The sequence below is a fragment of the Cnephaeus nilssonii genome (assembly GCF_951640355.1).
Source record: "Cnephaeus nilssonii genome assembly, chromosome: 14".
NCBI lineage: Eukaryota > Metazoa > Chordata > Mammalia > Chiroptera > Vespertilionidae > Cnephaeus > Cnephaeus nilssonii.
Genome location: NC_137085.1, coordinates 67,456,836 through 67,484,423, shown reverse-complemented (window position 1 = coordinate 67,484,423; position 27,588 = coordinate 67,456,836). Strand labels below are relative to the sequence as shown.

The window sequence follows — 27,588 nt, the reverse complement described above, 5'->3', positions numbered from 1 at the left end:
TGGGCGCCACCATCTTGTGGCTATGGGTGCTGCCATTTTTGCCACAGAGTGACAGTTAATTTGCATATTACTCTTTTATTAGATAGGATGGTTGCTGCCGAGTTTGCAGCCCCTCACATATGCCCCCAAAGGAGTTTCTCACGCACTGTCTCCTTCAGAGATACTGCAATTTTTATTCCGGGAATGTTGACACTGACTGCAATGTCACAGCTCACTAAGGAAACTGTCCTGTATCTAAGACCTTCATATGGATTTTCTTCTAGATGCTAATTTTCCTCTGGGTCTTGCCCTGGTGAACGTCATTGCCTAGGTACCCTGAGATTATTATGAATAGAGTAAAAAATACTCTGAGTACTCCTAGTGGTCACCTACATGAAGGAGAAAAGGTGCACACTATAAAATGTGTGAGTTATAATATCAATCATGTGTGTGTATACTGAGAGCTTCAGTAGATCCATAATCACATGAAGAGGAGCATGTGCCCGACAGAAAGCACCTTTTATGGGAAATAAACGTCAGTCTTCTGGCTTTAATGTTTATCAGCATCTTTCGAGGCATTTATGGCCCCTCACACACTTCTTTACTATTCCTGTATTGATTAAGTAGTGATGCCTTCTGGACCTTGGACATGGTTCACTATTTTTCCATTAAAATGAAGGAATACCTTGTTTGTTGCAGGTTCATTTCAAGCAGTTGGCTTGTGGGAATCTGAGAGACGCTGCTGTCCATGACATGTTGGAATTATCATGATCGACTACTCAGTCTGGATCTCACCCAGTGGCCAACAGATTTGCATGGTAGACAGCAAGGGTTGGATTTTTAAGAACAGTAAACCAGGTAAGGTTTGAGAGAGCCAGCTGATCATTTATCACCTGCTCTAAGGGCTTTTGTGTGCTGCCACGCTGTATTGAATAACATAGCTTTTCCTTTTTTCTTTCTTTCTAAGTCCACTGAATGAATTGTTAAAAAATGGTGATCCCTTGGATTCAGGAGAATATAAATAGTAATAATTGAGTCATTTCTCTCAAGCGGAAAGAGCAGTTCTTTTCATATATGTGTAAAGTAGGCACAAGAATGCTATGGATGCTAGTTTAACGCAGTAGCCAAAAATTGCAAGCTAAAGAGACTTCCTCTTTAACTAACTACTGTGAACCACAATGGAATAAACACTTGTACTTTTGAAGGTGCAGTAGAGAATGTGTTGCCATTAAATATTTACATTATAGAAATGTATCAATTCATAGCATATGATCTTATAAATACGCTTCAAGGTTTCTCCAGTTTAGAAGATTATAGTATTATTCTGCCTTTTATTTCTTTGAAACTATCATTCTAAATTGTTCGTCTAAGTATTATTAAAAATGGTGATACAACGACATACTCTATTGTTGTTGTGGCTTGTAGAATTTAAAATAGTATACTCTTATTTAGGTACTCTTTTTTCCACCTTTGTCTATTATGTTCTAGAAACAATTCTCAACTATTACCCATAGTTTGATCAGATCCTCTTATCTTTCTCTTTAACTCTCTTCCTCCTCCATGATATAATTTAACTTTGTTATTAACAATTACCTGAGGAAACCACAGTTATTCTTGTTCTCTGACCTTAAGCCATTACATTTTTACAGCGTATTTGAATTTTATGCATTCCAAAAGCAAGAGTTTCTTGTAATATCAACTATAGAAACAAAAAAAAATATATAAGTAAAATGCATTAATTTAGAAAAAAATAAAGTAAGTTTATTCTGGGCCACTTGACTTTTAAAGTGTTTTTTTATAACTATAGTTTTCATACTTTCTGAAAATAAACTAAATGGAACTCAATCAATAAGTTTTAGCCTATGATAATCATTTGGATATAGATGTAAAGTTCGAAAGTATTTGAAAATAATTGATTTTTCTAAAGTATAGTAAATATCACTTCCCAATCCTCTAAAGACTTACTAGTCTATGAAATTACTTCTCATGAGAATACAAAACTCAAGTAGTCACAATATTCAAATTTGTTGGAAATAGTACAGATCATGGCAGAAATGAGCTGAGTTGGTAGATGATTGTTGGTCCTGTTGAGTGGCAAGGTGGGTTATGCACATTTAGAAGAGTTCTGCCAATCTTTCAATAAACAGGACTTCGATATGCAGGGCACCCTTGTGGGATAAAACTCAATCCAGTTGCATGCTTCATAGCATTAGCATCTAGCAAATGACTATAGCAAGAATGCTTCATGAGAGCCTTCCGTATCACTAAGCTTTTAAGTCTTATTCACTGAGACCAAAATAATTTCAGCCTGTTATTTCAATATTTAGAAGAACAATGGGTCCCATGTTAAAACACCATACATAGAAAGAAAGAAAAAGGGGAGAAGGGAGAAAATTAAATCTATTTTGAAGGTAAATAATCGTGTGATAATACAATTATTTCTCTTTATTAATATCATCACAAAATGCTCTCCTCTGTCAGATATATATTTTTATTCTTTAGAGTAATTCATCTTTCTGATCTGTATAAGTCATCAATGTAGAAAAGAATGTACAAGTATTTTTGACCCCAGTATTAGGAAACCCAGCTTCCCTTTTCGTTATACAGCCTTTCGAAGAGCATACTGTTGACTTTTAGGAGCACAGACATAGTCAGTTCCACTGTCCTGGGTGAAACTACAGGGCTGAGAAGGGCCCTCTGCACGTAAAAGGCATTAGAGTGAACTGATGTATTTCCCTAGTTAAGTATATGTGAATTCATATATTTTCTTTTAAAATGAATAGAAAATTTATGTCCTCCAACTTTATATTCGTTTTACGTTCATTTTTGTTCTTTGCTGTAAGAATGGCAGGTGCATTTTTTATGATGATACATGTTAGATTTTCCATAAAGTAAAAAGAGCCTCAAGATTTCCCAATTCTGTTTCTCAGAAGTTTATAACAAAGCCATAAAAATGTGCAATGTTCCTTAGCTTAAAGGCATTTTTTCTTCTTAAAGCATTTTAAAGCAAAGGTTTGCCCACCTTGGGATTATATTATATGCAAGCATGTACATAAGAGGAATAAAGACAGGTAAGGAGGTGAGATTTTTCAAAGCACTGCTGATAACAGCATGCCCCATATAATGGGATATGCAGTCCCCAAGGTGGTTCATAAAAACATTTAAGTAGCACCTGTGTATGCGGTGTGTCCCTTACTCTTTGCAGAGAGCAGTGAATGTTCTCACCTGTGCAACTAATCTCATTCTGAGGTCTCCTGAGAACAAAATCTTGAAAACATAGTGAGGCAGCTGATTCCATCATGAAAGTCTCATGTGAATCATAAATACTTTTTGGCTCCATATTTGTTTGCTCTCCAGACCTTTTTTTTGAATGTCAACCAGAGGTAAGTCAAGTAGGTGGCAAGAAACCAATTAGCATCCTTCCTGCCCTGCCCTCAAGTAGTTCACACTCAAAGTAAAACAGGCATGCAAACAGCTTACCTCGGGCAAAGGAACTGAACATTTTAATGTTTCAAGCAAAATTCTCCAGAAGTTTAGATGAAAGACTGTTAAAACTGCTAAGAGTATTAGAAAGTCTTCAAGGCCTAAGAGGCACTTCAGCTGCATAGCTAAAAAGTGGGGAGAATTTTAACTGATGGGGAATAGGCGAGAAAGCAGTCTAGGCTCAGGGCACAGTCTGGCCAAGTCGCCGTGGATAAGAATAAATTTTATATTTGTAGAATGAAAAGCCTGACCCTGGAGTGTGGGGAGGAATGCAGGAAGAGGTTGGGTACACAGGTAAGGGCAGAACAGGGCAGCTATAGTGATCACAAATCTGAATGTGATGTCATCTGATCTATATTGTAAGAAAATGATTCCAGCAGACGGTGAGGGTGTGGGAAAGAAAGGCAAATGGTTGCAGGGAGAAAAGATGAACTAAGAGCATTCAGTTCTGGGAGGGTGGCAATGTTGTGTGTTTCTCCTCTGCTGGATCAGCAGTAGGACAGTTCCTGTCCATCCCTGATTCTGTGCATCTCCCCCGAATGCTGACTAGATGGATGTCTCTCAGGAATAATCAGTAAAAAAAAAACTTCTGCATTTGCAACATTTCCTTTTTTAGAAATACTTTGAAAACTCTTCATGCATAGGATGAAAATAATTTGCCTTACGTGTTTTCCAGTACACACACGGGTATACAAACACACAGAAACACAGGCTAAATTCTCTCCCACTATGTGCTTCAAATGAAAACCCAGCTCCTGTTCCTGAATTTATGCTTCAGTTAAGATGGGGGAAGCGGCTCTCCTACTTTATTTCCCTTTGGAGACTTTTATCTCTCAGGCTTCATCCTTCCCTTCATCGTTTTACCAGCACATCAATCACTGTGCTCCCTCCTCAGGAGCACAGCGCACATCGCCCACACCGTTTTATGGCTAGAAACAAACCTACCCTCCTTGGTGTGTACTGCTGACTTAAACCTAATTAAGCCATTCTGCTGAAAATAGCGCGTCCTTTCCATCACCACGCACATTTGGTTAAAATAATAGGGAACACTTTAAAGCTTGGAAAATAACTGGGGAAGAAAGCCTGAAAGACACACAAAATGAATGAAAGTGAACTTCAGCCCAGCCTTCTCCGGCACAATCCTCTAACGAGCCAGAGCACATGAACACCTCTGCCAGAGGAAACAGCTAACTCACAGCGTCACTTTCACTCCAATCATTTCATTGAAAGTTACCGTTGTCATAAGGCTCCCCAATAGTACACCAGACACATCATTTTGTATGACTGAGTCATCCATTTTCAGAGAAGTTCTCTTCTAGTCGGGAAAAATCCAACAATTTCTTTTGAGTAAGTATACTCAAGGAAATGTAGATATGACTCACCAAAATGCAGTATTCTTGAGACCAGGGTCGTTGTCTTTCTTCTCTGAGATGGTAATCATAGAGCTGCATACATATTCAATACACAGAGCTGACCTAGGGAATGAATGAATGAAAATCAAAACTTGTGCTTCAGATCAAAATCATACCTTTTGTGTTTTTAACAGTAGGAAATATCTCTGTCTTTTGTTAGGGGCCAATTGGTATTTGGTTCATCCTGGCCAGTGCTAGATCAAGGGTATCTTATCCTCTTATAGTTTACTGCCGTTACCTAGTAATAGGCATTTTAAAATCACATAGTGACCTGTAATAGTACCTAACTATTAAGGGTATAAAATATTTAATGTAAAATAAGGGAACAAAAACCAGATATTCATTCATTAAATGTCTCATTGCCTTTGTAAATAAAGTACGGTTTTCCTTCACATGCTGTCACAAAGTTTGAATTTTTATTTTTATAGCCCTCAAATGCTTGAGAGAAAAAAGTAACATTCTGAATCTTTGCATGCTGTTGGCTGTGGGTTTCTCTGGGCAGAAGTCGCTAGAAGGCTGCATCCTAGCCAGCTACCCTCATCTATTTTGAAGAGGCAGACTATAGCAAATGGTGGTTGTAAATATACTATCAGGTTACCAGACATAGACTGTAAGTAAGGCCTAGACTGAATCCCAACTCTGACACTTAACATTTATGTGATCTTGGGCCTTTTCTTATGTCTTAAGACTCTGGCCTCCTGTGCACGCAACTTATTTGGCCTCATTACTATTTATAGTGTTTGTCACACCCTGCCATTTGTATCTGGCGAACTCTCAATTGTCTCTTTTGACCCCAACATACTTCTACATTTGATTCTCTCAGTAGAATGCAAGTCCTCTAAGGTAAGGACCAGTTTTTATTCATCTGTTTGTATCTCACAGAACTGGCAAGTATATGCCTTTTGCTCTCAATTATATGAAGACTGAGTCAGATAATTCTTTGTCAATTCTGATGACTGGAAATCAAACCCTATTCTCCTACTTGCCTTTACTTAGCTGAAATGCCATTATGGGATGGTTGAAAAGAACAGCGAGTTCTACAATGTCTAGTAAAAACGTTGTGGGCTGGAAAATGTGATGTAAATTATCAGGATTGAAAATATGAGTTCTATCTCCAGCACTGGAAATATTGCAGATGGTATTGAAATGTGACTCAGAAATGTGATTTTATAAAAATGATAGCAATTCAAAGTAGATTGAAATCTAATTGTGATAGAAAAGTTTAAGGATTTAAATCTATTTTCATTCTATGGTACTGGAATTTAGCTAGGCTTTAAATCTCAGGAAATGTCCTCCAGTATAACCTACTTGGATTAAACTGTCATCAACATCACATATATGCCATCTCTGTGTAGACTTCTAATATAAAAAGTCTTAAAATTGAAGACTAACCCCTCACAATGTTAGCTGTACCCGTGAGCAAGTTTGTTCCCATCATTCTATGACTTAGTAAAGTGTACCTAAAGTCTTGGATGTCAACATTCTTCTTCCTTGACACATAATTTTCCTAGTTCTGCCATGCAAGTGAAAAGTATAATAAATAGAACCACAAGTATTACAAAAAATCCATATATAATAATTGAGGTACAAAGAGTACATTATTTCAGTTACTGGGAATTAGACTGTAAATATTAGAAATGTCATGGGTGTGCAGTAACTCAAAGCACTGTACATGGACTTTAGAGTTGGCTGCTAGCAAAGTTGACACACTGGAAAGGCATCAATGAATTTCCAAGCCCAGAATCCCAACTTCTAGTAATTCTCAAATGTGTACCTAATTCTCCTTCCCTGTTCCTGAGCATCTTCTGGACATAGGCAATGCAAATTAGATTATCAAAGCTGATATAATGTAAGCGAAGGAGGTACAGTAATCATAATACAATGTCTAAGCTAACTTATAACTTTTATTCAAAACTAGAGGACCGGTGCACAGATTCATGCACCGGTGGGGTCCCTCGGTCTGGCCTGTGGGGATCAGTGGACCTCCACGCCTCCGCAGTCTGGCTTTACCCTCCAGCTCATTGGGCTCCAGCCTGCTGTCCATGACAATCCCGCACAGCACGAAGTAGTGTGCAATGGCAGGCGGCAGGGGAGGAGCCCAAGCCCAGGCCAGACACTGTGCTGCTCCCGCTCATGCCAGCCCCACTGTGCCTGCTGCTGCCGCTGCTTGGTAGGCTTGCTGCTGCTCCACTATGGTGACCACGCACCTGTCCTAGAGCAACCAGCACAGCTGCTCATCATCACAGCCTGGTTCCTTACATGGCACCAGAGGAGTGGCTGCGGGCTCATGCCCAGTTAGTCCAGATGCTGGGACCGAGAGCCATGAGCCTGGAGCCTGTTGGTCAGCTGAACAGCACTCCTGCTGTGGGAACTCACTGACCACCAAGGGGCAGCTCCTGAATTGAGTGTCTGCCCCCTGGTGGTCAGTGCACTTCATAGCTACTGGTCAATGGGTTGACCAGTCACTTAGGCTTTTTTATATATATATAGATTAATGTTTGTTTCCTGGTGTGAGCTGGCAGCACAATGAACACATGCTTCCCCAGGAGGAAGGGGAGTGTTTTATCCATCCAATCTTTCATCAAATAGAACACTTAATTAAGCCAGAACCTTCTGAAATACATGATTAGAAGATCTTAAGAAAGAAAAAACTGTTCTGAAAGGGATGGTAAATTATAGTTTGATCTCATTTGCCCTAAATTCTGTTCATCATTCACCCATGAGTTATAGCTGATTCACCCTTGTGATATATGCCGCATAACTAGTTCTCGATAATCTGTTGCATTTACTAAGAAAGAACCATATCTTGGAAATGACTGTTTCAAATGGTGGTATCCTAATAATCAGAAGGTAAATGCATTAAGCATCTTTCTTGCTGCCAAGTCTTATATCCCACCCAGTGAGCCAGTGCCTGGCCTCTGCGTCTGGCATGCTTTGTGAGATGTAATGAAGAGCAGGATTTAAGCAGAACTCTGGGACAGGACATTGAAGTTCCCCCAAATGTTTCAGTTACAAAGATCAATAGCAAATTCAGCGTGCCTTTCCCACAGGCATGTTGTTTCTTGTCTGGAAACTGTTACAGGTTCAAGAAAGTGTTTTTCACATGCAAAACCCAGTAACTGTGGTTTGAATATACCAGGGAGGCATTTATAATGTAAGTTTAGAAACAAATCTGTCACAAATCAGAATCAAGTAATGCTAGATATTTAGACGTGAATGCAAATATCTGCCATATCTGCCTTAAAATTGGAACAAAGTGTATTATTTATGACATCACTCACCCCTGTATTAGCTTCTTTCCACATCTCTATATTTCCCCTGCCAGACTATAAACATCCTAAGGTTGGGCATTGATTCTTTCCTATTGAGCAGTCATCATTCCTATAATAGTACCTGGCAAATGGGAATCCTTTGCTGATAATTGAATGAGTTTTTATAAATGTCTGGCACCTAATAGCCACTTAACTTGTTCTTATAAATAACTGAATTAATGAAATTATGAAAGAATGAATAATGAAATGTTTTAAAAGTCAACTGTAGCTTTTAATGGTTAAAATAAAATAGTATGCTCTTCGTATTTACTTTATAAATCAATTACAGTGAAAATTCTTATTCTAATATTGCATTTGACACATTGGAAGTAAAATTTCTTGCCAATATTTCCAAATTGCACACTTTATTATTTTCTTACAATAAAATTATCTTCCTGCTGGCAAAGAGTGACATTTATAGTATACTTTGTGTTAACTCCACCTTGTTCTGCTCATACCTCCACAGTTACATAATCTTTTTTTTTTTTTAGTAACTCTCACCATGGTTGAAAAGACATTAAAGCAGGTACTTTACACAGTTTTCAGGATATTTAATAAAATGCTTAAAAAGGACTATTATAATAAGCATCATATTGTTTCTGTTACTGTTATTAATGGTTGTTACATAGGAAAACCTAACTATCCTAATCTGATTCAATTCAAGGTCTGACTATCCCAGAGAAGATTCTAACACTGCCTGAGTGGCTTGTAGGGAAACATGCATTTTGAGTTTTCTGATCAAAAAGTCAGTACAGAAAGCTGGGCATTGGTCTCATTTACCCACTTATCATTGCTTGCCTTGTGCAGGAAGAATGAGCCATTCTTTCATTCTTTGTGAAATGGACAAGAGCACCAGGTCTAATTACTACTGGGTACATAAGGACCTGCCCCCAAAACATTACCAACTGTTCAGGTCACCTTGACATTTAACAACTTTCAGGTGTTTTACCTCCACTCTCAATCCTCCACAATGAAGAAGAGCAAAGAGATGTTGTCTGCTTTTTTAAAAACTACTTTATTGATATATGATTGACATGCAAGAAAGCTGTATATACTTAATGTATACCACTTGATAGTTTGAGGATAAGTATACACTTGTGAAGCCATCACCACCATCAAGGCCATACACATAAGGGATGGTCTCTTAATTGGCATTAAACTTGAAGTACCTATTTATAAAGGAAATCACACAAAAATGATCTTGTAGTTATCTAGTAATTTCAACAGTAGTTCTAAGTGCTCATTTGTAACCCCTTAATTTCACAACCTTCTAACGTTATTTGGTTTCTTTGCATGTGTGTGTCCTCATATAACCCTACATTTATATTAGCTATAGTCATTAAGACACCAAATTGTATTTTGAGCATATTTAAATTCCTTAGTTATACTGATACCTCCTTGTGGGCACTGTTGCAACTGATTTAAAGTGTAGTCCGGTACCTAATAAAGTGCTAAACATTTGGTATCTCCCCAATAAATTCATTAATTCGCTGAATTAATGAATGAGAGCTTTCTGCACACTACTTTTGCATCATCTTCAGATGCCCATTCTTTGACTCTCACCACATCTTCAAGTAACTTTGAAATTCTGGTTATCACTGCATTTAACTTTCATTTGAAAATCGCCCAGAAAAATATCTATTAACTAGAGGCCCAGTGCATGGAATTCATGCATGGGTGGGGGTGTCCATCAGCCCCGCCTGCACCCTCTCTAATCGGTGACCCGTCGGGGAATGTCTGACTGCCGGTTTCGGCCCGATCTTGCAGGGATTGGGCCGAAACTGGCAGTCAGACATCTCTCTCACAATCCGGGACTGCTGGCTCCCAACGGCTCACCTACCTGCCAGCCTGATCACCCCCTAACCACTACCCTGCCAGCCTGATCGACAGCTAACTGCTCCCCTGCTGGCCCAATCGCCCCAACTGCCCTTCCCTGCTGGCCCGGTTGCCCCCAACTGTACTCCGCTGCCTGCCTAATCACCCACAACTGTCCTCCCCTGCTGGCCATCTTGTGGCAGCCATCTTGTGGTGGCCATTTTGTGGCAGCCATCTTGTGACGATGTAGGGGCGGCCATCTTGTGGTGACGTGGGGACAGCCATTTCATGGTGGCCATCTTGTGACTATGTGAGGGCATGAGGGCCACCTAGGCTTTTATTAGTATAGATATCTACTATGTCATAACATAGAGCTGTGCTTCTCAGGCCTGTTATATTTCCTTCATTGTCCTGAAAAAAATTCTGATCTTGATGCAGAGACAAGACAAAACCTCATAAAGAACTAAATTACAAAGTGATGGGATAAGTGATTAAGAGTGAAATGAACACCATAAATGATATGAATATAGTATGTTCTATGATTATGCCTACACTGGTCCATTCCAGATTTATACCAGGATAAGCCTGAGTTCATTGGGGCCAACTGCCAGAATTAGTGTGTTTGAAAGATTGCTTCCTGAGAGAATACAGTCTAAACAAAAAGAATCAGCCAACAAACCTGACCTGATAACTAAGTCTTAGTCATCAGAGGGAGGAGTGATATGATGAGCTTCTTGAATGTGTTCCTAACATTTCCTTTCACTGACTCAGATGAGAATTTTAGGAAGAAGGAGAGAACTGTGACATAGAACTGAAAATTACTCTGTAAATATATTCATGAGACATTACTATCATATTTATAATACAGCATACTGGGCACAAAGTTTGTGTCCTTGAAAGAGGAGAACAAAACAGGATGGAGTTATTGTCTTCACTTTGCCTCAGAAATCCTGTTCAGTTTGTCAAACTGGAGGGTGCAATTATTCACTGGGTAATATGATCCCCACACAAGGAGTGTCTGGAAGAATCACAGGTGTCATGCAAAGGCATCAGTGCCCAGTGGAATCAATAGTACCTAACTGGAATGTCAGTGTCATGGACAAAGAGGGAGGAAGGAGCAGAAGAGAGGAGCAGGAGCTAGACATGTCATTGAGTCTATGTTGACTCTTTGGTGATAACTGACAAACCTGGAGCAGGACTCAGCAGAGGGAATTAGCAAGTGACAGGTTCTATCCATAATAAACATTTGGAAGAAAGTGAGGTAACTGAGCCATGGAGCAATCTGGGAAAGGCTGATGAAGCAGGAAGAACTGGATCTGGATCAATAAGAGATGAAGTAGTGGAGGCAATGGTATTCAAAGACAAAGCTGAGTGCCCAAACTATGTGGGTCAGTGGTTGAGTGTCAACCTATGAACCAGGATTTTACGATTCTATTCCCAGTCAGGGCACTTGCCCAGGTTGTGGGCTTGATCCCCAGTGTGAGATATGCAGGAGGCTGTTGATCAGTGATTCTTTCTCATCATTGATGTTTCTCCCTCTCTCTCTCCTTCTCCCTTCCTCTCTGAAATCAATAAAAATATTAAAAATCCTATATAATAAAACCCTAATATGCAAATCGACCAAAAAACCAGCAGAATGACTGGTTGCTATGATGCACACTGACCACCAGGGGGCAGATGCTCAATGCAGGAGCTGCCCCCTGGTAGTCAGTGTGGGGGAGCGCTGCCCAGCCAGAAGCCTAGCTTACGGCTGGCGAGCGCAGGGGTGGTGACGGGAGCCTCTCCCACCTCTTCTGCAGGTGGGCTGTAAGGAGCGAGGGGTCCCAGGCTGTGAGTGCCCCAGACTGTGAGAGAGATATCTGAATCCCGGCTTAGGCCCCCATCCCCAGGGGGATCCCCATGGTGATCGGTCCTAAGCTCAAAGGTGGACATTCCCCAAGGGGTCCCAGACTGCGAGAGGGCGAAGGCTGGGCTGAGGGACCCCCATCCCACCCCCCAGTGCACGCATTCCATGCACCAGGCCTCTAGTAAATAAATAAAAGACAAGGCTGAGCAAAGACAATGAAGACTCTAGCCTGTATGGGAGACCACAGCGGGTCTGTGTGCCAGCACTGTGACTGACTGGGGCTCTCTAGACATTAAGCGAGATGGTAAGCAACTGGATTAGAAATGAATAACAGGGCCAAAAACAGAGAAGCCTATAACTTCATCACCTCCAATATCCCAAATCAGTAGGCTCTTGATGTGAAGATTACAGAATTTCTCAGAGGATGACATTCCCTTGACCCATAGCCATGCAGTAAGCACTTTACATATTTTATCTTCAATGTTCAAAAGCCCACTATCATATGTTTATCTTCTATAAATCAAAATTAAGGCTCAGAAAGTTTAAGTTCCTGGCCCATCTGGTCACACTCAATCTGGTAAAGATTGAGTCAGGATTCGAGGCCACATTTTGTGTAGGGGTGTGTAGTTGTTTTATACACCACTACAATTTTTCTATTTTTTGCTCTATTCAACTCCCTGATCTCACTGGGTCAGGTTGGCCTTGAATTTTCTCCGCTCTGGCCTGATTTCTTGTATAACAGAATGGTGACTCCATATTGCATAACGATAGAAAAAAAAAAAAAAACACACACAAAACAATGGTAGATCTCTCACTTTTTAAAATCAGCTCTTTTTATGTTATTCATTTTACCTGATATATATATTTTTAAGATACTGGCCTTGAATTTGCAGGGTTTTGTTTTTTAATGATTTCAGTGCCTGGCCATGACTCTCCCAATGTCAGATATAATTGAGTGGTTTGCCTTGGTATGCTAATGTTATAGAAGATAATGTGCCTGGTACTTTAACAAAGGACACATTCTCGTGCCATCACTAACCTAGAGGCAGAGTTTGAGTTAAAAATGATAATAATGGAGAAAGGAAATGTGCTTCATAAAGGAGCATGAAGCAGGCAAAAGAAGTCCTAAAGACGGACGAGACTGAAATTAAAGGAGGCAGCCGGGAGGGTGGAACAATTAGGCTTCACTTGGCAAACTTAGAAAGCGGACTGTAGAGTGGACAAGTCCAGGGTTCTGGACTTGGAAATAGACATGACTTGGGGCTTAGGGATGAAGATACCCACACTGACAAGCAATCAATAGTCTTTCTCTACCGCTGAATGAGGAGGAACTTCTATCTACTCCAAATTCCTGTGAGGACCTAACTTAATTCATTTCAGAGACCAAGTTAAAGTTGCTCTGAATACTCTTGAGATTCATCAAGGGGGCATATGCTACTGTTGCGGGGACCTACCCCGAGGAAAGATATCAGCAGGAACTGGGAGCTCTTGCTCCTTAAGTTGGCTGGGAGAAACCTGCACCTCACCCTGTCGGGCACCTGCGAGGGAGCAGGCGACCCTGCTGCCACTTCCGATTGCTTTATGCAAAACGTACTGACTTTGCAAGAATAGCCTACAACGAAAGGGCATTCTAATAAAAATGTGTGCAAATTTGTCTTGGAGGGCTGAAATAATTGCTAGATAAATCCAATTTGAAGAGGTAAATGAAAGAAAATTTTCAATTTACACAGTTCTTATAGCATTGTGCATGATATAGTTTTCTTCTCATTTAAAATGGGGGACTTTTCCAAGTTATGTATGAACTCAGTGAGCAAATTAGAACATGCTATCAAATATATCTTGATGTCAGTTTAACCCAAACATTAGTCATGCATTTTCAAATTTCCAGAAGAAAAACTTATGCTCATAAGTTGACCTTAGTTACTCTTTTAAATGGACACGCAGAATTGGTCCTCGACATAATGAAATGGAGGGACAATGGTGAAAGAAGAGAGAATGGTTGAAAATAAATTTGTCTCCAGGAAATATTATTTTGATACATATGGTTAGAACTAATTTTATATGCTTTGGCTACTAAATTCATATAGTCACATGCATCCTAAAAATAAGTTCATATATACCATCATCTGCAGTAAATATTAATTTTAGCTCCATTTTACTTCTCAAATCTATTCATTTTTCTCCTCTTCTATTCCTGGGCTTTTGTCTGACCCCTGCTCAGTCTGTTTGCCATTAAATGGGGCTCTGTATCTGGAGGAAAGTGGAATTTCTCTTTTGTCCATTGCTCTCTAGGCCCTAGAGTCTAAGCTGTGCCTTCACCTGCATTTGCTAAGGAAATTAGTTCTAACCCTGGTGTCTGGCTTATGAGCATAACATTGTCATGTCAGAAGAGCACAGGGCTTCTTTCAGGATTACTGTCTAAGTAGGGATGCCAGAGACCACTCATTCAGGTGCAGGGACTTAATACTAAGGGAGCCCCAAAGTTGGGGTTTATATTTCCTCCCCTCCCTTCACCTAAGAGGCTTGGTTACCAGAATACTAAGGGACAATTTTCCCTGAGTGAAGGATTCTAGAGTTTTTGTGGCTTCCCTTTTGAAGGTACATTTTAGCTTTGATTCATTTGTCTATAGAAAAGAACCACTATGCTTTGCTTTTTCTTATCGGCAGGATTAGATGGTATTTAAGGCCATAAAACCGTGCAAATTGGATCATGATGAGCCTCATTGATTGGGTCTGCATTCAAGAGCAAAGTCACTAGTGAATATGAAATAAACATCCTTTTCCAAGGACCAAGGTCAAGGAGCAAAGGTACACATCGTCAGCACACATGATAGGCAAGAACCAACTATATTGGGTGTTTGAAACAAGCTGGTTTCTCTTTTAAAATAAAAGTCCATCCACAATTATTTATTGAGCTCCTAACCTGTGAGAGACATCATCCTAAATTTTGGCAATGGTAGGAAACCAGAAAGATCAATCCTGATGTTAAGGACTTGGAGAAGTTTAGAGTTCATGGAGGAGGCATATAATAAATGATGTCAAAAGATATAAATTAAAGTGACTCAAGAAAAGGTTAAAGATGTTACTCAGCAGATATGCCCGAGAAGCATGTGAAAGCAGTGGAAGAGGGTTGGTGTTTTGCAGAGTTGTATGGTACAGGGTGGGAAGAGGGGTGCCGGTCCTGCGGTCTGGCTCGGGTCCAGTTTTCAACGTCAGCTGCTAGACCTCTTGCAGTTGGTATGGTTGGAGGTTGTTTTTTGTTGTTGGGCCTTTTGCTCAGGATTATTGCCATAAAACCATTCAAAAAAAACAAAAAAAAAACACCTGTCAGAACATTTCTTTTGAAAGCTGTCTATATCCAACTTGCTGTTTGTTCATCAAGGTTGAGGGGCAGGAAAAGTGGGAAAAAAGGGGCGAGGGAACAACAAAGGAAGCGAGGAAATTGTCGAAGGCTGTTTTTGTTCTTTTGCAGAAAGTATACAAATAAATAAAATATCTTCAGGGTTTGTAAATGGAACGAAGACAGGGAACTCGGGGGAACGTGGAGGGGAGTTGTCAGGAGACATCTCTAAGGAGAAGGCATCCAGCTGAAACCTTGAGCAGGAGAAAGCCTTCTGAAGCTTTCGGGAGATTTGCAACTGCAAATGCTCTGAGGCAGGAGTGAGCTTGGCTGGTTCGCACCGAAGAAAGGACCAGGGAGATATGTGAAGAAAGGGTGCAGATAGCGAGTTTGGAGGCCATGCATTGTTTGCTATTTGGTGACCTGGGAGAGAAGGAGAAGAAAGAATGCAGGACAGTTCATACGTGACTGCCGTTGTTTTGAGCCGGCGTCAGCCCTTGCTGCCTGGACAGGTGTTCAGAGCAGACTCTGATGGGGTTTTTGGACTGGGGGTCTCACGCCACGGCGCTGAGAAATCACTGGGGTTCTTGTTAACATGCAGAGTCTAATTCGGAAGACCTGAAACAGGGCCTGTTACTCCACCTGCCAATGAGCTCTTGGTTCATGCTGATGATGCTCGCAGGAGGCGTCAGGGGCTTCTTTGGAGACCCCTGCCCTGTCTCCAACTCCCCCAAACACTTAGGCACAGAATGGGCCCAGCCAGGTTTTATTTTCATCCTCCCCACTCAGTGTGGCATGGGAAGCCTTTCCCTTGGTCTGTTTATTAGCCCACCTGAAACCACTAAGATCTCCTCCCAGGGCTGGTTCCTGCTAACACTCCTATTCATGGAGTTTTAAAGTGGTAGAAGCTATTTAAACTACCTTTCCTTCAGGTGTCTTTAATTTAATATTTTGAGGTTATTTTATCACACACTACTTGTAAATTCTATTTTGTCTCTGAGTAATAGTAATGTGTTAAATGAAAAATGCCTGAGTTTTCACTTATTTCTTTATAGAGCTCTCCCCCGCCCACCCACCCCAATCGGGAACTCTTTAGACTGCAGAGTACAGACACCGCAAGTAACTGACCTACTATAAATATGAGAAATTCTTTCTAAATTATGCTAAATGGCTAAAAACTAATTTTTTAGCAGGAGAAAAAATCATGTGTAAAGCATGTATACAGATGTAGTGATCTGACTAAAACATTGCCTCAGCAAACTAGGAACAACTGTGAAAAATTATTTTCTCCTCTGTGATGCATCAACTTAGAGTCCTAAGTATTTTTAACTATTTCCTACAAAGACAGAGCCAGGGGGAAATGACTGGATGAAGAGGACTATGTCATTGAATTGTAAGAATATCACATGAATTTATAGACTGCTTAATAACTGGGGTAGGGAACAGTGTTCCTGCTTCTAATGATCCTACATTAATATTTTCATGCATTCTTAGCAAAGCATATTGTTTAAGAACAACAGGGTTTATAGAATTAAAAAAATATATTGAATTAATTGGGATGACATTGGCTTGCAAAACCAAACAGGTTTTAAGTGTACAACTTAATAAAACATCGTCTGCACATTTCATTGTGTGTCCATCGCCCCAAGCAAAGTCGCTTTTGGTCCCCATTTCACCCCACCTTTGACCCAACAGGTTTAAGGTATTAATTCGCATAATGTCTGCTCAGCTGTCTACTACACATGTGAACTTTGGCAAATTGGTTAGGCCCTTCTGAACCTCAGACTCCTCATCTGTGGAATAGCATCTCATGAGGTTCGTAACCATTAAATAGGATGTGCATGTCAATTGTAGGCATGGTGTCTGGTACACAGTACACTTTCCATAGCTGTCAGGCATTACTATTGGGAGTATAATTGCTAATTATTATTTTCCCAACGAGAACACATCCAACTCAGGAAGAACTGGTTGGCAGAGCCTTCAAAACATATTTGTGATCTGAAGCTCACGTACCGCCTGCTAATTTGCTTGTTTATTTCATTTGATTTTCCTCAGCTGCACATAAGGGAGGTGGGTGGCAGAAGCTTAATTTATTTGTCCCTTTTGTGTTGGTTTTTTTTTTTTTGGAAAGTGTGGATTTGGCTCTCACACTATTTTGAGGCCTGGCCTGGTGGTAGCACTGGGGATATGCACACTTCAGGGAGGTGGGAGGACTGCACTGCTCTCCTGGGGCTCCTGCATCTTTCCTTCCCCAAGAGCTCCCCACCGGTGCTTGTAGCCAGTGCTGCCCACCAGAGGCCTCTCCTCCCACAGACCTGGGAACACAGGAGAAGCGCAGTGACTCACAGGCTACAACTTTCTCAGCTGTTAGATACAAGCACTGATAGGCTCAGCTCCCATGTTTTCATCACCCCACAGACTGACTAAAGGGGAAAAAGGGCTCCTCGGTTTTCAAGTAAAGTGCTTTCTGATGCTCAGTGAGGACAACAGAGAGCTGCGTGGAGAGGTCAGGACGTTGTTCCCATTTCCTCGCCGGAGTCAGTGGGAAGGATGATCTGGGGGACACCGGGGTATCTTCCGATCCTGCCAGGTATGGCATCTGAAGTTCTTGCAGATCTTTCCTTACAAACGGTCAGAGGCCCCGCTTTCCTGCCTTTCACCCACGGGGCTTTGCACGTTTCTCTGGTAGCACTTCTCTGGTCGTGTGATCTGTTGTTGTGGCGGTTGTTTTTGGCCTGTCTTCTGTGGACTGCGTGCTCGATTGAGGGCAAGTCTTCTGCCTTTTTAATCACTGGGTCTCCAGCCCTGAGCTCAGTGCCTGGTAGACAGTCATGTTTAAAAGGCAGTTGTTGGCTACGTGGAGAGATGGATTGGTGAGTGGGTGATGAATGGCTACACTGATACAATGGGAAAAAGAAAACACGGCAGCACAGTGGGCTGTGGTGCACGTGGAAATACTATTTAATTACCAGATGGATGTTTGATGGGAGGAACTAGTGATTGAAAAGACAGTGCTGAAGCCCAGAAAACGTCCTTTGCTGTCAAACATACGATCATAATAGTAAGCGTGAGAGCACCTACTTTGTCCATAAACCCCTAAGTTTATTGGGGAGAATTCAGAATGAAAAAGAAAGGTGTCCTTAAAATGACAGACATGCCATTTCAAATGAACAGTAAAGCCAGTTTTATTCATTTAAAGGTATGGGAGGGTGAATCTGTAGGGGACTTACACAGACTGAAAGCTCAATGTTTTATCGAGAAAAAGGGGTAGACGTTCACCCCTGCACTCATTGAAAGAGTGTTTTTGAAAGGCCTACTTTGTGCTGCATACAATGCACTGAGAGGTGAGGTGACCCACATCTTAGTGCTCTGGGTCTTCACAGTTAAATCAAGAAGTAGACACGAACGAAGAAATTGTAATAATAGGAAAATAGCGGTGTGATCATGGCACTAGGAAAAGACGAGAGACTTGTTTAACCTTGCTCAGAAAAATCTGGCTAGGAGCAATAGGTGACATCTGAACTGGAACTTGAAAGAAAGATGGGAAAAAGACATGGCACATGTAAAGAGAGAGAAAACCTGGGGAGAGCATGGTGCATTCTGGGGAATGCAAGTACATCTGTATAACCACTACATTGGGCTGTATGAGGGGAGTGAGGAGTTGTGATAAAAAGACTAGTGGAGAAAATCACTCAGGACTTGTACACTAAACTATGATCCAAAATGTATCCTGCCCTGGCCAGTGTTCCTCTGTTGGTTGGAGCGCCATCCTGTACACCAAAGGTGGCAGGTTCGATTCCTGGCTGGGGCACATACCCAGGTTGCTGCTTCAATCCCCAGTCAGGCCCATACGAGAGGCAACCCATCCATGTTTCTCATATCAATGTTTTTCTTTCTCTCTCTCTCTCTCTCTCTCTCTCTCTCTCTCTCTCTCTCTCTCTCTCTCTCTCTCTCTCCTCTTAGATAACATATCCTCAGGTGAGGATCAAAAAGTGGATATCTCCATGTAGATTATAAATAACTGAAGAATGTTGTAATCAGTGCTAATTGCTTTTCCAAATATTGACCTGTAATGCCTAGAGAGTGTATTGTAGTTCTACTTTGCCAGGAGGGAAAATGTGTGTTCAGTGGTTATGTAGTCTTGACCTTAAGTACTTTTAATTAACTTGGTAAAGGTAATTGATTTAAAACATAACAATGTGATTTCACTCTATACCCTTGTGTCAATTCTACAAATCAAGAAAACATCCTGGAAAAGATTATCACCATAGTTTAATTTTAGGCAACATGGAGAATCTTATTATTTTCAAAGTGGACTCATTGATAAGGTCAGGAATAAAATCTAAGACCACTGGTTTCTTGACCTTGACTTTCTTATGAGACCATTCCTGCCAATGGATGGTGGCTGTGCTATACAAACGCTTCTCTGAAACTATGTGTGACCAAGTGCCCTGCATGACTTAAGTATCTGTCTGATTAGATTGTTTATGTCTTACTTCAGATAACTTTAAAGATTGATCTTTATGTAATTTCATTTAAAATTTGATTTATCTTTAGTCAAATAAATGATTAACCAGATACTATCCTCTTTAAAATTGCCACTAGAGGAATTACTCTTAAAAAATCAAGAGCCCATCTTCAAACTGCCTGGATCTGTTGGATATTTGTTTGACCTGCATTTTCAAAGCGCCTTATGCAAAGCACTATGAGTTTGTATGGGGTGGTGATATGCACAAATGACACTAATGTTGGGGACTACTCATGGTGGTTGACATTAGTCTGAGTGCTTTTTATAATACTAACACATTTAGTCCTTACATACAAAGTGGGTACCTTTATAAATCCCTATTTTATCAATGAGAAAGCAGAGACTCAGAGAGAGATTAGATTAATAAGTAACTTGCTGAGATGATGAGCCTGGAAATAGAGGAGCCAAGAATTGGACTTGTGTTACCTGGGTCTAGAGCCTGTGCTCTTAGACACAGCAACACTCCTGCCCTGGAAGGAAACCAGGGCCCCCCAAGCGTATAGCCAGAGGACAAGTCACGTGGCCATTTGAGAACTACATCAAGAGTTCAGACCAGGAAGAGTTTCTGCCTGGGGTGATCACGAAGAGTTCATAAAGGAGGAGACATTGTAACTAGGCCTACAAAGTGGGTGGGATGTTGTCAGGTGGAGGTTAAGATGCCACCGAAGGCTAGGAGTTGTCATCAGCAAAGGCACCAAGGCGGAGGAGCACAAATACAGAGGACAAGGCAGGAGCAGTTTGACGGGAGTGGTGCCTAGAATCCTTGTCAAAGGGCAGGAGGAGAGTTATTAGAAGGGAAGTTGTACCAAATTCTAGAGGACCAGTTACAAGAATTTGAAACTCCTTGTGGATGTGAAGGCTTGAAATTAGATTTATTTATTTATTTAAGCAAAGGAGCAATAAGGGAAGGTGAATTGGGCAGTATGTGCAGCATTGATTAGGTGGAAAATGGGAAAGATTTGCAAGGAAAAAAAAGGGGGGGGGGCGGTGGCGTTGATATCCAAATGAATTTAAACACTTCTGCAAGAAAAACAACAACAACAAAAAAAGGGAAATTTAAAAAGCTCAAAGACTTGTGAGTCCCCTAACTCTGAAATAAAAGCTGAGTCCCTCTGGAGCTGCTACAGCAGATGAGGCCGTCACGAAGGTACTGTCTTGCTCTCCCTACACAAACAGGACTTCTGGCGCCCTCGGGAAATCTGGCAGAATAATCATTTCCCAGTTCCTCCCTGCACTCTGAAGTCATGAGTAACAGAGCCCTTTAACTTTTCCTCTGTATTTTGGTGACAGGTTTGTACAGAGCGGCACCAGTGGTGCCTTATTTTCAGATGTCTGTGGCCGTCCTGTGGTCTGGAGTAATGGTGTCTGTGCTACTCTGAGGTGGGCATTAATAACAGTCACAGCTTTCTCAGTGCACTGGGGACCAGGAATGACTGGCCTGGGAGAGGATTCACAGGCAGTAACCAATTCTTACCTCGGTCCCTGTAGTTTCTGAAGAGGCACAAAGCAAGGATCTGGATTTAATTTTTGTTTCAACTTTCTGGTTCCATTGCCTGTCCCTCAAGGGGCCACAGACATGCACATATCAAGAGGCGATGAGAGAGAACCCACGGGATGTACATCTGAAGAGAGCTCTGAGGTTGAGAGTTCTACCTCATCTTTATATTTATTGGACTTGGACTTGTAGGGCATCTGCCAAATATATGTTTTCTGGGAAGCTGAGTTTTAAGAGATCCGGGAGGTTCCGAGTTAGCCCTGTAAGCAGTATATTTGCGTGACCTTCTCCTTCCATTGGGTGGTCACAATTACTTGCGTCAGAGAAACCGGCAGACTTATTCTGGAAGTTGTAACCTATGTGTATTAATGCGAGTAAAATTTATTCTTTGGGTTAACATTGTACTGTTCCAAAGGTGTGCTGCATTTAAATGACAATCTCACTACAGTGCCCCATAGGAAATGCCCCTCCGGGGGTATTTCATCAAATGGGGCCTTTGGGTGATCATGGTGCCTCATTTCACCCAAGAGGAAGCTTTAACAGGCTGGAACCTAGGAAGCATCTTGAAATGATACATAAGTGGTAAAAATGTGGAAGAAAGAACAGACTGAGTCTAAGTATAATTAAACTGCATCTATTTTTAAAATATTAAATAATTCAATGATGGAGAATGTCTTTATGCTTCTCATCTTCAAACTCCATGGTGATCATCTCATATGCTGACCCATCTTTCCATTTTAAATGTGACGCTGGGTTCAAAGAGTTTGTAAGGAAAAGGATTGTAGTGAACCTACAGGCTAAAGCAGGGGTCCTCAAACTTTTTAAACAGGGGGCCAGTTCACTGTCCCTCAGACCGTTGGAGGGCCGGACTATAGTTTAAAAAAAACTATGAACAAATTCCTATGCACACTGTACATATCTTATTTTGAAGTAAAAAAACAAAACGGCAAAAACACCCGCATGTGGCCCACGGGCCGTAGTTTGAGGACGCCTGGGCTAAAGTCTGTAAGCTTGATTAAAGGGTGTTGTCAGCGACAGCCCTTACTTCATGTCCTCTCAGAGAGGTGCTCATAAGACCAAGGCTTTGGTTTGGGTCCAGATATGCCATTTCATTTACTTTTTTTTTTTGCCTTTTTAAAATTTTTATTTTGAAATAATCTTAAACATACAGAAAGGTTTTAAAAATTGTACAGAGTCCCTGAATCCTCTTACCCAGAATTAACTATTGTTAACATTTTGCCACATTTGCTTTGCAATTCTCTATGTCCCACATATTTTTTCACAACAATTTGAAAGTAGGTTGCAAATGCATGCCCCTTTATCCTTTAGTTGCTTCAGTGTGTTTTTCCTAAAAGAAGTGTATTCTCTTACATAAATTTATTAAGGATCCAGTCATTGCATTTACTGTATTAGAACTCTAACAGAGTAGCTAAAGGGAGACAATTTTCAGATAATGTTTGGAAAAGCGCCATGGGAGAGTCAGATTTATTGAGTGTCCTTTTATCCTCAGAAGAGGTATCTCAATGAAGTAATCTATCAGTGTTCTCCAGAGAAACAAAGCCAATAAAATATATTATATATTATAGGCTATATACATGAATATAGGGTATACATATAATATATTTAACATACATATATAAAATGTTAATATGTAATACATGTTAATGATGTGACCCTAATGGAAATGCCATGAGCTTTCTTAGAAACTTTTGATATAACTATTCCTAGTAAGATTTTAGCATGTTTGGGTAAACAAATAAGATGGAATTTATATTTGGCTAGGAGGTTTTTAAATCCCTTCCAATTCCTATCTATATCTATATATCTATATCTAAATCTATATCTAAAGAGAATGGGTCCGGGTAAGTTAAAACTGTAGGGCAAGCCAGGAGACCGGAAACGTTCCCAGTTGATACTACTGTAGTGTTGAGTCTAAAATCTGAGGGCATGCTAGTAGGCTTGGAATTCAGCAGGAGTTGATACAACAGTATTGAGGCACGATTTCTTCTCTTCTAGGAAACCTCAATTTTTTCTCTTAAGGCATTCCAAATGCTTGTATGAGGCCCACCCACATTATTGAGGGCAATCTACTTAAAGTCAACTGACTGTAGATGTTAATCACATCTAGAAAATAGGGTTACAGAAAAAAATAGGTTTACAGAAACACCTAGATTCATGTTTAATTAAATAATCGTCCTGGCAAGGTGAACTCAGAAAACTATCATAGTTAGACATCATCACCCATATTTTACACATGAGGAGTCCAAGAGTTAGCACCACTGTTTTTACTTAGGACACTCACTATGCACAGCTGAACCCAAATATCCAGTGTGCCTCATTCTGAAAACCCGTGCTTCTTCCAGGGCATCCCTATTGCCAAATTTCAGCATGAGCTTATTTGGGAAGCGGTGATTTTCCAGTCACTGATGTTGTCCAAACAAAGGCTGAAGGATCAGCTAGCAAGAATGTTCCACATACAAATGGCTAAAAGATATGTGAAAAAATACTCAACTTCACTAGCTATCAGGGAAATGCAAATCAAACCCACAATGAGATACCACCTCACACCTGTTAGAATGGCTGTTATCAACAGGACAGGTAATAACAAGTGACGGAGAGGTTATGGAGACAAAGGAACCCTCATTCACTGCTGGTGGGAATGTAAACTGGTACAGCCACTCTAAAAAACAGTATGGAGGTTCCTCAAAAAATTAAGAAAATAGTTGCCATATGGCCCAGCAACCCCTCTTCTGGGTATCTACCCCAAAATTTTGAAATCATTTATTTGCAAATATATATATATATATACACTATATTCATTGCAGTGTTATTCACAGTGACCAAGAAATGGAAACAACAAAAGTGTCTTTTAATATATGATTGAATAAAGAATATGTGGTATATATACAATGGGATACTACTCAGCCTAGAAAAGATGAAATGCTGCCATTTGCAACAACATGGATGGCCTTTGAGATATCATGCCAAGTGAAATAAGTCAGAAAAAGTCTAGAACCATATGATTTCACTCATATGTGGGATATAAAATTGAAATCAACAAATGCGCAAACAAGAAAAACAAACAAAAACTCAGACACAGACAACAGAATGGTGGTTACCAGGGTGACAGGGGGCAGTAAAGGGTAAATGGGGTCACATATATAGTGTTGGAAGATTTAATTCGGGGCGGTGGGAACACAATGCAATATACAGATGGATGTATCATAGAATTGTACACTGGGAAACTACATAATTTTGTTAATTATTTTAATGAAAAAATTAATTTAATGAAAAAATAATAAGACATGAAATCAAACTAAAAAAAGTTCAAGAAATGATTCCAGTCTTAATTAAAGCTTGAACTAGATGGTTTTTAAAATTCCATTGGTCTTTATGAATCTATAGATTTTTATTTAATCCTTACCTGAGGATATGTTTATTGATATTAGCCTGATTGCCCCTAACTGCCCTCCCCTGCAGGCCTGGGTCCCCACAACTGTCCTCCCCTGCAGGCATGGTCGCCCCCAACTGCCCTCCCCTGCTGGCCTGGTAACCCCTAACTGTCCTACCCTTCTGGCCTGGTCACCCCCAACTGCCTGCCCCTGCAGGCCAGGCCCTCCCCAACTGCCTGCCCCTGCAGGCCAGGCCCTCCCCAACTGCCTTCCCCTGCAGGCCTTGTCCCCCCCAACTGCCCTCCCCTGCTTGCCTGTTCTCCCCCAACTGCCCTTCTCTGCTGGCCCAGTCACCCCTAACTGCCCTCCCTGTTGGCCTGATCGCTCACAATTGCCCTCCCCTGCAGGCCTGGTCCCCCCAACTGCCCTCCTTTGCTGGCCTGGTCTCCCGAACTGTCCTCCTCTGCCAGCCTGGTTACCCCCAACTGCCCACAACTGCCCTCCCCTGCCAGCCATCTTGTGTCCACACGGGGGCAGCCATCTTTGAGCACATAGGGGTGGCCATCTTGTGTCTTAGAGTGATGGTCAATTTGCATATTACTCTTTTATTAGATAGGATAAAGCTGGTGGGAATGTAGGAGCCATTTGTATCATACTTTTATACCTAGGATAATTTGATGGCTCAATTTTTTTTCTTTATTTCACAGACAGTAGAAATGTTATCAGAGCCCATGGTTTACCTTGACAGTTATCCTCAACATCAGAAAAAGTTTCATCCTTTGTATGGGTATTTTAAATAATAAATACTAATTGTAGAAATAAGTTAGTAAGCATTATTAGGTATCAAGTACTTTGCTAAGTGATTTATAAGCATGATCTTAGTTATTCTTCATAGCAACTCAAATAGGTAAGTGTTTTTATTGCTGGCATTTTAGGAGAAAAAGGCAGGTGCAGGAATCTAATCTAATAATAGACAAATATGCAAATTGACCGCACCTTCATATGCCCAAGCCACGCCCACCAGCCAAGCCACACCCATCAACCAATCAGGACGAATATGCAAATTATCCCAACAAAGATGGTGGCTAATTTGCATATTGCGACAGCGTAGAAAGAAGCCAAGAGCTGCAGAAGGGAGCAAAGCTGCAGAGAAGCAAGCAAGCTGGGGGGAGGAGAAGGGAGGAGTGGAGGCAGGGCCGGGGGAGAAGGAAGTTGAGCAGGCGGGGCTGGGGGAGAAGGGGCGGGGCCGGGGGAGAAGGGAGGAGCAGAGGCGGGGCCAGGGGAGAAGGGAGGAGCGGAGGCGGGGCCGGGGGAGAAGGGAGGAGTGGAGGCGGGGCCAGGGGAGAAGGGAGGAGCAGAGGCGGGGCCAGGGGAGATGGGAGGAGCGGAGGCGGGGCCAGGGGAGAAGGAAGGAGCGGAGGCGGGGCTGGGGGAGAAGGGAGGAGTGGAGGCGGGGCCAGGGGAGAAGGGAGGAGCAGAGGTGGGGCCAGGGGAGAAGGAAGGAGCGGAGGCGGGGCCGGGGGAGAAGGAAGGAGAGGGGGCTGGCGAGAAGGGAGGAGCGGAGGCGGGGCCAGGGGAGAAGGGAAAAGCAGGCGGGCTGGCAGAGAAGGCGGGCCGGGGGAGAAGGGAGGAGCGGAGTCGGGGCCAGGGGAGAAGGAAGGAGAGCCGGCTGGCGGAGAAGTTAGAAAAGCAGGGGGGCTGGCGGAGAACGGGGTGGGGGACAAGGGAGGAGAGCAGGCAGGGTGGGGTAGAGTGCAACAGGAAACCCTATTGCAGGATTTTTCCTGCAACGGGAACGCTAGTCCTATATAATAAAAGCCTAATATGCTAAGTGTCCAGTCCTTCGGTTGGTTGTTCAACCAATCAGAGTGTAATATGCTAATGATATGCTAAGGCCACTCAACCGCTCGCTATGACATACACTGACCACCAGGGGGCAGACGGTCGACTGGTCGACCATTTGCTATGATGTGCATTGACCACCAGAGGACAGACGCTCAACGCAGAAGCTGCCCCATGGTGATCAGTGATCTCCCACAGGGGGAGTGCTGCCCAGCCAGAAGCCAGGCTCACAGCTGGCAAATGCAGTGGCAGTGGCAGGAGCCTCTCCCGCCTCCGCAGCAGCGCTAAGGATGTCCGACTGCCAGCTTAGGCCTGCTCCCCATGGGTCAGATATCCCCCAAGGGTTCCCGGAGTGTGAGAGGGCACAGGCCGGGCTGAGGGACCCCCCACCCTCCTGTGCCAAGTGCACAAATTTTGTACACCGGGCCTCTAGTATTAAATAATTCTAAAAGGAAGATCTTAAATATGCAAGTGGATATTTTGTTTTCTAATTTTTGCTTGATATTTTGACACAGATTATATATTTTATATTAATTCAAATTGTCCTTTAATCAGATGCCTCTGATACACGCCCTGACTGGGAATGGAACCTGCAACCTAGGTATCTGCCCTGACCAGGGATCAAACCCATGACCTTCCAATGCTTGAGATGCCGCTTTAACCAACTGAGCCACACTGGCCAGGCTGAGCATTCATAGTTCAATAGTGATAGAGCAAAATAATTAAGTGCCTTGTTCATAATCACTAGCAAGATGGTTGCCAAATTAGAAAACTAATCATGAACTTTTAACACCCTGTCCAAAGTTTGCCAATTAAACTATATCTTCTAACAATAAAGCACATTGTTATGACAGCTTAACATATGAAATTTTCTCTCGCTCAGCAAATTTTAACTTTTTATTTAGCAGTCTATAATTACCATCCCTGGGCAATTGCATGATTCTTCGCTTGAATAACATGTCATCGAACATTAAGGCAGGTTATTTTTTCTCTGTGGGTGTTTCTCACCAGGTAAGGAATAAAAGGTGACTATTTAGTCTAAAATAAATTTTTAAAAATTGAAAACTAAAGGATTATTACTAGACACATGGAAAGAACTATGTGTCCAGTTTTGTTTTGTTTTTTCAGACTTGACTATAATGAGA

General features: G+C 41.7%; 1 protein-coding gene across 14 annotated transcripts in view; it reads left to right on the top strand.

Annotated features, from left to right (window-relative positions):
* The window catches only part of LINGO2 (leucine rich repeat and Ig domain containing 2), a 1,264,400-nt gene that overhangs the window by 907,413 nt on the left and 329,399 nt on the right, over positions 1 to 27,588 (top strand). For 13 of the 14 annotated variants that reach the window (XM_079791176.1, XM_079791163.1, XM_079791166.1 and 10 more), the window contains one exon: positions 679 to 837. The gene's annotated coding sequence lies outside the window, so the exon portion shown is untranslated. Of the gene's footprint in view, positions 1 to 678; positions 838 to 10,000; positions 14,655 to 27,588 lie in introns of those variants that run through there. The other variant, XM_079791167.1, reaches the window with a different exon arrangement.